A 14,541-nucleotide genomic window follows, 5' to 3' on the forward strand; every position below is an offset into this window, starting at 1 on the left:
TTGATGATTTTTGTTCTTTTTTTTTGTCCTGTTTCAAGGTTAAACATTTTCTCATAAAGCATACAATGACAGCATTGGAGATGAGATGCTAAGCATGTCTTTTATAACTGTATTGCCAAAATATAATTATGAATGAAAACCATCTTCATGGATTCAAACAGTTTCAAAGTTTGACAAAGTGCAGATTTTCTTTGACTATATAAAATATACATGCAATGTGTTTTTTTCTCTCTGTCCCACCTCCTATATAAATGACAAATTTAAAGCAGTTTTTTTTAAGATAACATAAAGGTGTCTACTTTTCATCAAAGTATTAGTCATTTTTAAAAGTTGACAACCTGGGTCCTTGCAAATTCAACTATTTTACAACAATTTTTTGTTTTCTTTTATGCTAAATTGTCATAACATATACATGTTTTTATATTAAGATTCAGTTTGTCACACATCTTCATGATTCAAATGACAATAATTTATTTGATTTGAAAGATAAATTTTAAATAAGATTTTTATCATCAATATTCTACCCTTCACATGGATGTGTGAAATTTACAAGAGGGTCTAGTTGGGTTGTCGTTCATCTTTTCTTTCTTTAAAGAATATATTTGTACAATTTTATCTTATGACTTTATAATATTCATTTTTTCCGCATTATTCTTTATTATTATTTTTTTTTGCTTCTTTATCTTATAATTCATTTCTTATGCCCCCTTTTATGGCACATTCTGCTCATTATTCAGTATTCTGCGAACACCATCCTACATCATGTCATTCACAAGTATCTGAGACAAGTTAAATTCATAAAAAGCATGTCATAAATTTATGATAAATGAGACTGTTTAAAATCATGTCTTTTTAATTTCCCTCCATTTGTTCAGGATAAATCATATGTAAATGAGAGTTTTTAAAATATAAATTTATTTCCCTTTTCTTCTCCATTTGAATAAAAATTATTTTAATATGTGTATACTTTCTCATTTGTGCATCAAATTTCATTACAGAGTATGATTGAAAATGAAAAGATCAATTTGCACATTTGGGTTCAAAAGTTTATTTGAAATCAATTTAATATATTTTTTTGTTATTTTGATGTCAAACTGTTTATAATTGGCCATAAACTTAATAAAATCGTAAATCAAACTTTTTGATATTTTTTTAACCTGTAACCAGGTGTTAACGAGTTTGGGATGAAGTTGGAGTGACTGACAGGTGGGCGAGATTGATTAGAGTACATTCTCCAATAATTATGTCATTTATTGAGAATTTTTGTTAGATTCCACAGGAGGGGGAAATCTGAGAGAGGGGCGGAACTGCAAAAGGTGTGATAAATTTGACATTTATTTTATGACTAACATATAAGAGTCTTGTCTATTGATAATTAGTGGGTAATTAATATCCAATTAACAACATGAAATGTGAGTCAGAGAATGGAAGTAATATTCAATAGTACTTCCATGGTCAGAGGTAAAACCAACGGTAAGGGAGATAACTCTATAATAAAACATTGAAAGAAAATGAAGTTGTTAAAAAAATAATAACATAAATTTAAGAGATAAACAAAGTTACATGGAAAATCCATATAAGTTGTAAAAAGAATGTATATTAAGTTATCAACCCTTAGTTGCAACAGTGATTCATACATTTAATATAAATTGTTTTAAATTGACTGGTTGTTTGATGTCCAGTGGCAAATATATATATATCATATAATAAATTAAATTTTTTACATAAAAAAACACCAGAATTTCCAATGAAAACTAAATAAAAAAACTTTATATACAAGAATCATATGTATATTTTTCTGTGCCAAACATATTTTTTTATTCAATAAGATATTGTTATATAGAGTGTTGTCAAGTATGAAAAATCATTTCACATGTGACCTCCCTCAATCATGCACTTCAAACTGAAAAGTAATATTTAGCTCTTGATTGCACGAGTTCGCGTTCACATGATCATATTAAAAAATGCACTTTCCAAAAAACCGCAAAGCCTCACAATCAAACTATGATATGGTTACTTTTTGACAGTCATTACAAACATCTTAAAGATGCCAATAAAATCAGAATCCTATGAATGTTTTTAATTAAATGGAAGAAATGGATTTTACATGGTGAAACATCATCATTACATATTAATTACTGCATGGAGACAGCTAACCCTAACACCTGTCAACCCCTGCCGATTTTCTCTACGATCTTACAGGTTAACATCTGGTCTTGGTTATTTTTGTGTTTTTTAACAGGTAATCAGCTGATGGTAGCCAGAAAATATTTTTTCATGTCAATAAAAAAAGTGAAGTGTTTCAATATTCACGTTTATCATCTGTCATTTCTGTATAGAAGCATGAAAGAGAAAGGATTTCATGCTTTTGATACTTTGATTTAGTAGTTTATTTTGAAAGTTCCCAGTAATTTGATTGTTTATATTTCTACATGTCTAAATTTATTTCAAAATGTTTAATAGATTTAGTAATTAAGCTGATGATATTGATTATGAGCTATTGTTTTTAATGTCCAGTGGCAATTATTACAATTATATGTCAATGAGATATAAGACTGAATGCAGAGGGTGATTTAAAACACTAGCCAATGTGACCATACACAGAAAGACATGTCAACTTTTCTCATTTCTGTATAGAAGCATGCAAGAGAAAGGGTTGCATGTTTTTGATACTTTGATTAAGTAGTTTATTTTACATGTTCTCAATAATTTATTGTTTTGATGCCTATATAAACATTTTATTCTTCAGATTCCCAATACAAAATGTTCAATTTTTTATTGATTAAGATGATTAGGAAAAATTATTGTTTTATTGTCCAGTGACAAGTATATCAGAAAAAAATTCTAGCCAGAAATGCAGAGCCTGATTTGATTTTAACCTATTTTGATCATCTTTACTTTCTCCTAAAATTCTGTGACTTTCTGTCCTATATTCAATCCAATAGCTTAGCAGGTAAGCACCAAATATAGTACATTAAATGTACAAGGATTTCTTGGAACTACAGAAAATAAACTTGAAAAAAACTAAGATGTTAAAAAATTACCTATTCTTAAAATACATTTTATTTATTCATATTACCATAGTAAGTGTAAAAAGGTGAAATACTATTATTAAAGATAAAATTTTAATTTAAATCTCTGATTAAAATTTATATTTCCTTCTTTCATTTTAAGGGATAAAATTAAATATATCCACCTGGGAAACCCCCCTGATTAAAAATAAACCAATAACTATTTGTGTTTGTTTTCTGATGATGCAGATGAGAGACCCAGTGTCAACCTGTCAAAGTTAAACAGATATTTCCCTGTCAATATTAAACAGATATTACCCCCCCCTGTCAATCAGTTAATTGTGAAATCAAGTGAATAATCAGACATATCACCTGTTTATAAAATAAATATTCATAATAGGATAATGATATATCAATATTACAAGATTTTATGATAAGTCAACAGCACCCATCATCTAATCACTGTCAGATATATTGACACTATTAATTTAGGGGGGGACCTCCTCCTATTTTGGAATGTTAACAGGTAATGAGGCAATAGTGCAGGTGAAACATGTCAGAGAGAATACATTTTTAGCTTTCCCTCACAGAAAGATTTATCAATAAAAAATAATGAGTTAAATTAAAGGTCTAAGAGAAAGAAGTTTAGCTTGTTAGGTGTCCATCACCAATATAAAAAAGATAAAATACAAACATTGAACCCTGTCTTCAACTAAATAAAGTCTTCTTAAAATTATAAATTATTAAAACAATGAACATTGTTAACCAAATTTACAATCTTTTATTATTGTGACTTTTTCATTCATTTGTAACAACTTATGCTACATCATCTGAGAGCATCTCTTTTCCACCACATATGCATTTTCTATCTCAATTTGTAGGTTTTAAGAAAAATTCATCATAGTACTTCCATGTTATAAATTTTGCTGTTTTAGGCAAAAAAAATATGTTAATATATATACAAACAATAAATAACTAACTTCATAAAGTAAATAAAACAAATTATTTAAATTGATATCATTGCTTTATAGCATTTAATGTTATTCAGCACAATATTTCTTCCATGAACAAGTCATCTCAAGTTACAACCTTGAAACATTGTACTGCATGTTAATTAAATCAAAAGTTTGAAAAGTTAAATACTCCAGCCACTCCAGGACTTCCTGAAAAACTGACCAAAACTGACCGAAACTAATTTATCTACATCAGGAAAACACCATGGATCATTGAAAACTCAGTTCTACTCTAATTCTACCCAAGAACATTACTTTTGATGAAGGACTGGTCAATCAACACTAGAAAGGTCAAGGTAATGGTCAGCTTGACCACAGTAATGAGTTTTACAGATACTAAATGACCACATAAATTCATTAAAATTAATCAATCTTCCATAAAATTTATTTCTACTGTAATACACTTGACACTGAAATCTAAACAATTAGCCAATGAAAATATTAATTGCAATTTTAACACTCTGAATAAAAAAAACATTATTTTGTCATAATTAAAGCATATTTTGATTGTTATGCATAAAGGCCATTAGTTTTTTTCAATTAAATAGTTTCAATTTTTAATGCTAGAGACTTTTATAGCTGACTAAATGGTATAGGTTTTCTCATTGTTCAAGGTCAAACTGTAGCCTTAAATTAATAAAAATCACTTCATTTGAACTTAATGATAGTTGTGACATTGGCAATCTTATCACATATCCTTATCTTTGTGGATAGTTGTCTCAAAGGCAATCGTACAACATTGCCTTATTTTTATTTTGATAAGACATTGTTGGATGTAGGTAAATAATCAAACTGCTATGAAAAAATTCCACAATCAAATATAGTGAAAGAATATTTGACATTCGTTAAGCCAAACAAAAACAAAACAAACAAAAGCAACAAATTCAGATCATTCATTAATCTTTAAATAAAACTCCATGAACACCGTACTGTTGTTCAACTTTAGGTCTGGGCTTTGCTCATTTTTGAAGGCCGTACCTCTAGTTGTTTATACCACATCTTCTCATTCATATTTAGGATAAAAAAACTACTGGAAAATATTTATACAGCTTTTGGTTCTTGGATATAAAAACAAAGTTAACTGACACTTGGTTTGTCTTTCTTTATAATTCCCTTTTGGTCATAGGTCAGCTCCTTCAGGTATTGAAGCATCTATATGTCCCTCTTTTGAGCATCATTGATAAAATTATAAATCCAGAAAAGCTCTTCAGAAGTGTTATTTTCATAATAAAAATCCCTAAAGGCTACATGGCTTGCTAGATAGTCCTTGCTGTTCTCTTTAGGGCCTTTGGTTGTTTTTCGTCCACAAACTTTTTGTAATTTCGTTTTTCCAAGCTATTGATCAGAAGCATAGTTACCTGACAAAGTTCTCCCAGATGCAGGTGTTAATTTTTCACACGAAAATCATATCATAATCCTTCTGCTGATTAATTTAACTTATTTTTCATATAAAAACGGGTGCACGTGCACTAGATGCATTGTCTCTTAGAAAACTGTTTTAAAATGCACTTTGCCTTATTTCAGCATAAAAATCAGACATGCCAACTTGGCAATATCATTTACTCATTATCCATGCATCGAAAGATTTATAAATTTTAAAATATTTTACCCCAAACCCAAGATGATGCATACAAAATTGCTTTATCACTATGCCTGATTTTTATAAAACTGTTTTAACGATTTGTCTGAAATGATCTATATTACGACCTATGAAACATTGCGTAACAATGCAGAGGTTGTTACAACAGCCCGTTTGTATAATTGTTGTACCACCCAAATACCAGCGGAATATTAAAAAACTAATAGTGCCATAAGCCTTAGTAAATCCTGGTTTTATGGAAATTAAAGTGTTGGATGGTTGGCATTGGAGCATGGGCGATGCTATGAAGCATTACAGCAGATGCAAAATTAACAACATAACAAATGTTGACTTAGTAATTTACTAAATATTTTAACCAGGTCTTAATGTCTGATGGAATTAACAAAAGGATACCATGAAGAAATGTTGATGATGATGTTGTTACATATCAAATTTACAATTTCTTTATTTTTCATATTTTATGAATCATGCTATTTGTTTTTCATTCTCACAATCCTTTAAATTTTTGATTTGCCAGTTTATGATTCCAATTTTTTCCTCTCTCTCACATATTACATGTGTTATTCAGACTTTAACAAATCACATTTTTTTCAAATAATTTCTCCAAAAAGTGAAATTACACACATCTTAAAAATGAAATAACTTTTATTTGACTTTGACAATTCCAGATTGTTTTATTGCTTAATATTCTTACCTTTTTTTAATCCACCTTTATTTTAATTTAAGTGTACTTATTCACAAAATTGATACATTTTTGCATTGAAAAAAGGTTTATTATGTTAAAAAAAAATGTCAATGAACTTTGGTTTAGAAGGCATTCTCATTTTACCCAGCATTAAAACAACTAATTGACAAATATTCTTGACTGCCTTGGCGATGACACACTGGGTACCTAACTTATTGACTGTACAGTTGTTACAATTAATGACTTGTTTACAATTTGAAATTGAAATGCAACATTAATTTCCAACCAATTAACCCAATTTTAATCAATACACACATTCAGTTTGTCAGTGAAAAGACAGGTGCCTTGGACATCTGGTGGGGCAATTATCTCCCTTGCCAATACCATCTAATTGGCAGGGGAGGTAATTATAATTACCTGTTTGTACCTATCTAGAAAGTGAATAATGTGGTCAGCTTGACCACTGGTTTTAAAGTTTTAATCTGTAAAACTGACCTATCCTGTATACTTATACAATAAAATTGATTTTTCTAAGGGTCAAGGATTGTTATTGTGTCTTGTAATTAAAAATCCTTGTTCAAGTGTAAAAAGGTGAAAATTATTATTTTGATATTAATTACCTCCCCCTGAATGCTGTAAATTACATTTCAGGTGTAAAAAATATTGTCACCTATGCTGATTTTAATCTAATATTTCTAATGATATTTTTTTTTACATTTTAAAGAAGTAATGACAATTATACATATATGTGTTAATTATGCATGTAAATAAGTGCAAATTACTATTAATCATTTATTATTGTATATTAGCACAGAGATGCCTTACCTAATCTAAAAGCTAAATGGAAAGGTGTAAATTAATTATTAGACTTGAGGTAATTTATTCTTGTCTTTCACACCCGGTTGTTTGAACCTAATTTTTACCTTTTTCACCTGATGAAAGGGAGATAATTTGCCAGCCAGCATGTTAATTGCCTGAACAACAAAGTGTAAATTACTCTTTCATTTCAAGCAAAAAATGGTTTATTACTAATGATTCAATAAAATTAATTCCTTAGTTAGTGACACACAGAAATTTTGTGATAGAATTTCTTTTATATATCTTACACATGAAAAAAAATTTGTCTACAAAGAACTATCAATCTTTCAGTAGAGAAAAAGTAATTTGCTCAAAAGTTTCTTTTCATATCAAATATAAGCTAACACTTAGAAATTAAAATTTCTACTCTCTCTCCTCTTTTCCATCATATTTTTAGCATTTCATTCCAATTCACATGTTATACAGATTTCCATTTATTAGTTTTTTTTTATGGCAGCTTATTTAATAATTATTTAATATCACCAGTGTTTAACACCAGTATAAACTTCAAAGCTGGTCAACTTCCTGGTCAGTATGTTTACAAACAAACTTTCTTTGTTTCAATATGAATCCTCCGTTGTTTGTGGTTTACCTTGCAGCTTTGTTTCAGCAAGACGTCTCTTTGTTTATGGTTTACTTTGCAGCTGTTCAAATAAATCTATTAATTAATTGAAGTAATTAAATATAGATCCATGTACGCTGCATCAATAACAGGGAACATTGTAAGAACTATATAACAGTCATAAAGACAAGCAAACATCAAGAAATTTGATAATTAACCAAATATTTTATGAAGTGTGCAAACTGCAGGGTGTATGAAATTAACCCTTAATTACCTCCCTTTGCTGATTACTTCCCCTGCTGACACACACAAGGCCAGTAATTAGAATTACAGCACCATATCAAAGGAGCCTTTTGAAAGAAAAAATTGATAGCAATTTTATGTCGTGGAAAATCAATTTGTGAATGTACTTACATGGGACATTAGACCAAGGGAGAACCTGTTACACTGAAGGGCTTATCATCTGACTCCTTAGGGAGTCACTTATCATTTACTTTCCCTAATTAAAGATAAAAGGTTATCCATTCAATATAAGATATTACAAAGTTGTGTTAATTAGAAAAATTCCAATGGAAAAATGGAATTCTGTGTTCAATGACTCAGTGCTATCGCTGGTGTGTCACAAATGAATTGTCCACAAGAGCTGGTGACTAATAAATGTTCTAAAAGAATTATGCAACTTTCATGATGTAATATAAAAAAAATCTTTGAAAAAATTAAAAATAAAATAATGGCACACAATAATTTCAAAATGACTACCAAATTAATTCCAGACTGTTATAGGTACAATTTCTACAAGAATGGTACAGGTTTAACTAAGTTTTATAGTGACAGCCCTCAAATTTAATGAGTCTTAAAGCATTCTTTTAGTGGAAAATAAAATATATAGCTCTTCTAAAGTGAAAACAAATCTACATGATATCTTGAACCCCCAGAATATTAAACAACAGTGGGAATACATAAAATCATACCACCAGCTCAGCAGAGGGAAAACATAATTTTACCACAGACTTAAACTGGTTCGCTGTTCTATCTATAGCTTCACACAGTATAGTGCTAAGTGAACACAACAGGGGTCCAGTTTAACCACAGACTCAGCAGTGTATACATAAGGGAGATAACTCATATCAACATCGGAAAAAAATGTAGGAATATTTCAGTCCCTTTAGGCATGATCAGCTTTTTCCACTTTGAAGGGCCTTTATGCAATAAAATTAAGGATCATATTTGGCACTGTTTGTATGATTTTTCTTTGAATTGGCTTTCAGTCATTAATATTTTTGTTTTAGAGGAACACAATATAAGGACTGAGTTTATATTTGGTTTACAAAACTATTTTTTCTGACTTTTTCAAGTGTAATCGCTTTCTCATTAAAAAAACCCCACTATTTAAAGTAATATTTCAAGAAATAAACACTATACAAACATGCAATCACTTATAAATAGCCAAGAAATATAGCTCTTTATGTGAATATTAAATTAGATGAGGGTTACATATGTCAATGACACAGAAACCTAGAGACAAAAACTTATAGATTTATAATGGCTCTTCAACAATAGACAGTTTTTTTTAATACATTTTATGATTCTCTTAATCTCCCCCAGTGTCTACAAAAGATATGAATAAATTAAACATAAACAATCAGTACCAAATTCTCCAAATGCCAAAAAATACCTTTTATTTTCAAGAAGTTGAAGAATTTAATTTACACAGCAAAAAGTTTAACTTAATTATAATTTTGAGATATATAACTTATAAGGTAATTACTTGTCTCTAATTGGAATCAAATTTTACTGACTTTTTCTTACCAAATTCTGAAAAGGGAAAAACATGCCAAAAGTAAATTTTAACTCTTTGACAATCATTTATGACTTGGTTTTCAAGTGTACCATTTCTCTTTAAAAAAAAACTCAACAGTTTTCAAGTAATATTTGAAGTAATTTACACTATAAAGAACATGTAATCACTTTTTAATATCTTTATTTATACACTAAAAGCTTTTTTTTATTGGATAAACATTTTTTATTTTACGAAATATTAAATCATTACTCCACTCCGCTAAGTACTTTAAAGTACAAAATACAAAGAGCCGAAGAAAAAAATCTCTTCATCGTAAAACTGCCAAAACTGTCATAACTAAGAGTATATAAAAGTATTTGTTTATATTCTAATGATCTTGCAATGCACTCTAGTTGTTTACTTAACAAAGACATTATCTACCAGTTCTCTGCCTCCCGCTGACTTAATTGAGAAAAAAGCATTGCTTAATAGAATGACCAGGAATCTACAATGTTTTGTCTTATTAAAATTTCCAATCAAGCAAAGAATTTTGACGGCTCATTTCAACTTGATTGTAAACAAATACATAATGAAAGAAATATTACTAACAGAATGACAAAACTTTGGATAATTGTTTCAACAGTGATAATAGTTTGCTACTAGTTTGAATAAAGTACAAAGTGTGTCCCCAGTCCCCAGTGTCGATCAGATCCTGGTTGGGGTTGGGGAAAAAAACAACTTTATAATAAATTTCCAAGACATACAGGCTTTGATGTAGGGCTTTGCTCATTGTTGAAGGCCATACAGTGACCTATAGTTGTTAATTTATGTGTCATTTGGTCTTTTGTGGAGAGTTTTTCTCATTGGCAATCATACCACATCTTCTTTTTTATATTTGAAATGTTTTTTTCAATAGACATTACAATTAGTTACTAGTGATTATATTTTTTGGATGGTAATGACTTTATATTCAAATACAAGAGAGCCTAGTTCAAAGAAAAGAATATTTTGGGCCCCCCAAAAAAGGTTAAAAGGCATTGAAAAATACATAATAGACAATACTAAGGGTGGTTAAATATTAGGCCTTCATTTACTTTAGGGGTCTCAACCCTTAAGAAGCTGTACTTAACTATTCTTATCCTCAAACCTTACCCTAACCCACATCTAAACATAACTCTAACCTAACCCTTAAACCTAACCCTAACCTAACCATAACCATGAATGACACTTAACTCTAAAGTATAGGGACCTTTAAAGTAAAAGAAGGCCAAATATTAAGAATAGATGACATAATGGGCAAAAACAGAATAGGGTAAAATAGACTAATATCTAAGGAATACAGAAATGAGGATCTCCACTCCCCCTCCCCCTAAAAAAAAGTATAAAAAACAAAACCAAAACCCAGACCCCTATAAAACCAAGTCCTTAGTTAATTAAAAAATATATATTCCCCAGTCCTTCAGATTTGAAATTTTGGAGTAAGGAAGAGACAGAATAGTTTATATTTTCTAACAAATAAAAGATTGTTTGCTTAATGTTCAGTGACAAATATTTCATCTATACAAATGATGAGAAAATCCAACAGATAGATCAAGCAGAGTGCTGAATGGAACGAGGAATGGGAAATTAAGGCTGTTTATTTTTGCTTAGATGTATAAAATATTGGAGTAGTTAGGGAATGGGACTGGATAATAATTAAAAAAAAAAAAAAAAATAACCCACTGCCCTTTAAAAAAATTTCCCCCCCCCCCCCCAAAAAAAAACCAAGAAAGTAAAAGCACAAAAAAATGAAAACTTTCAGATGACTAATAGAAACATTTTTTTTCTGGTTTTTGAGTTTACATAAATGACAAATACTGTTGTAAATTTGATGAAGTTTTCTCATCGTAAATCAGTGTTACACTTAGCTTGCTCCTCATCTTAGAGATCTTATCAAATGTTCTCCACTGAGACACATGGGGAGAAAATGTAATGAAAAATGAAACTAACAAAATAAAAAAAGAAACAAAAACACTGTCAAATCACCAAGCCCATCCATCAACTATATTGTTTAAAAAAGAAGTTCTGATTCAACATGTAAAACTGTCATAGTCCATCCATAAAGAACATTGTTTACAGTGTGAAAATACTTAACCAAGTGAAGTCATTCCGAAAATGACATCTATTAGAATGCAGGTCTGTGTGAGAGAGAGAGAAAAAAGAGAAACCTGAGATTAAGTGCCGAAAGTCAGTAAGATAGGTGAAGATTGCAATGACTAAATAGTTGTTGAGTATGCCACACTTAAGAATTCTACTCCTAGGTGTCACCATCGGCTCAAATACCATCAACTTGAGCGGTAATGTAGATTGTTAAAAGATAGTCTGTTCCCTAGATGTCTCTTCTAATTAAATACTGCATTTCTAACCCAGTACGTTACTATAAATTACATAACTTTTACTTAAGGAATCATAATAATTTATTTTTTTCCCTCCAAATTTTTTTTTAAAGCATAAAGACATTTTTTTGGATCTTGTTTATAAATTTCTTTCATCATGTTTAGAGGAATTTACCCCCATCTTAAGGATTGCAAAAAGGCAACTGCATTTAGCATGAAGATAATTACTTAGATAAAGTTTGTTATTATACAAAAGATGTTTATAACGCTCCACCACACATTTTCTGCACTAAGTGACAAACTTACTGAGAAAAAAACATGTAGATATAAAAAATGCAGGCCATTTATGAAAAAAGTCTCCAAGACGTCCACCACTAATCAGTTTTATTCATATCTATTTTATGAAAGATAAAGAAATCATACTTAATATTTATGAATTACCAGATAAAAAGTTTACACTTAAATTTTTAATTCAAATTTTAATGAAAGATTTATATTCATTCATCTTTTAGTCAGGAGTTAAATTAACGGTGACTATCATAAGTCAGTCATTGGAACTTAAATGAGAGACAAATATTTTATCGGTGAGTTTTTTTTAAAGTGAGTTTGTTATATATGTTATTTTAAGTATACAGAACTTTATTATTTCATATTTGTCACTTTATATTTAATATATGTTTTATTACTATAAAGTTTTGAATTTAACCGAGTTTCACTAAATTAAAGAATCTTATATCTGTTTATTTACTACTAAGATAAGTATATGTAGTACCACACACAAACAAAATTAACAAACAACCTTTTGTTGTAAAATGGGAGATAACTCTCATTTAACAAAAATAAAAAACCTAAAAAAGTTGCCAAAAAAATGAATATTATTTACATATGTAACTGAGTTACTTACATAACAAATAGTCAACCACTTTATATAGTAAAAAGTTTTATAGTACCCTAAATATCACCAAATGTAAATTTATTATTTGGGCTTTAATTTGTTTATAAATGACAGTGGATAAGTTTTTTATGCAGTAAAATTATCATAGATTTTGTGTGTATGAATCTTTTAAGTCAAAAATGTACAAATTTACTTTATATATATATAATCTTGTGCAATATACTACATGTATTCCTTATTCTTTAAAACAATTAAATGAAGTATCCCCCAAATTTAAATAAAATCCACAAGAAAATTAAGAACCTATAGTAAGTTTACTTTTGTGTTAAAACTGTTTATTGGAAGACAGTATTTTAAAACATTCTTGCAAGTTGTTCTAAGGGAGATAACTCTCATTAAAAAAATTCCCAGAAAAAGCTCTAATATGGTATTTTGTTGTAGTCTGCTTGATACTTTGGTGTTTAATACTTTTCTTGACTGTAGAAATTTTCTCCTCGAGAATTTTGATGAAAGGCATTTTACTTTAAAAAAAAAAAATATCATTAATGTTTTTGTTTTCTTCCAGAATATATCTGACATGCCTTTTTGATTTTATGCAAACATTTTCTATGAGAACCTTACTCCTAATAATTTGGTTGTTTTGTGTCACATTGTTTCTAAAACGCATTACTTTTATTTCTAATTGATAATGTTGTTGATGTATGGGAAGTAACTCTCAATTAAAAAACACAACAGTTGTTTATTTTTTTCCTCTTTCAAGAATATATTTAACTTATATATCTAATTGTATGTGAAAACATTATATAAGTCTGTTTATAAAAGGGCATTACTTATATTTCTTCTAGATAATCTTCCTATTTTTAATTTTAGTTTTTGGTGTAAGGGAGGTCATTCTCATTTACAACCAAGTTTCACATTTTTAAAGTGTCTTTTTTTCTCTCAAAATATATCAACTCAATATTAGATTTTATGCAAACACTTTCTACTGTTATACTAAGATGGCATTGCTCTCTGTAATTTGGTAATTTGGCTGCATTATGATTATAAAATATATAACCCTATTGTTTTAACTTATAAAGGGGAGGTAACTCATTAAAAAAACAAGATTCACATCAATGAATCAAAAATGTTTACCTCTCTCCAGAATATATCTTACAAAGTTGATTTATAATGCTAAAACTTCTTATTGTTATCCCTTTTCTCCATAATTCGGTTATTTGGCTACAGCCTGTTTTATAAAATACATTATTTAAGTATTTAATACTTTCCTTGACAGATTGAACTCTATTCAGGAAACATAAAACATGTAGAAGACATGCTCGTAATATGCTTCATTGAGAACACAGTACGGACCTTTGTAAACAGATATTGCCAAAGTTTTCTTTTTTTAGATTTACCCCCTCCGTTTTAATTAAAATGACTTAGAAGATTGTTAAATGAAGTACCTGCACTAGGGCTGCACTGAGGGTAAAATAACCAGCAGGATAAAATATGACGAGTGTAAGTACTTTCCCATGAAATCTTTCTTAATTTTCACAACTATAATCACCACCAGATACATTATAACATTTGTATCAAGAGAGCAAACTGGTAAATTTTTCGTGTATACATTTACAGATATCTAATTTCATACAACTGCATCCAGATTGATTTATTTATTCTGTAATATGGTGTTGAGGTTCAATAATAATTGGCAGAGGATGTATCAAGACAAGTGGTCAGGGTGTTCTGTTTACATAGAGTGAAAGTAATACTTACTGAT

At 29.2% G+C, this 14,541-nt stretch overlaps 1 protein-coding gene across 1 annotated transcript in view; it reads right to left on the reverse strand.

Moving 5' to 3' along the window:
* Window positions 1-14,541, reverse strand: part of LOC134701523 (tRNA (32-2'-O)-methyltransferase regulator THADA-like) — a 259,205-nt gene that overhangs the window by 41,182 nt on the left and 203,482 nt on the right. The window lies entirely within an intron of this gene.

Source organism: Mytilus trossulus, unplaced genomic scaffold, assembly GCF_036588685.1.
Source record: "Mytilus trossulus isolate FHL-02 unplaced genomic scaffold, PNRI_Mtr1.1.1.hap1 h1tg000244l__unscaffolded, whole genome shotgun sequence".
NCBI classification, from domain to species: Eukaryota; Metazoa; Mollusca; class Bivalvia; order Mytilida; family Mytilidae; genus Mytilus; species Mytilus trossulus.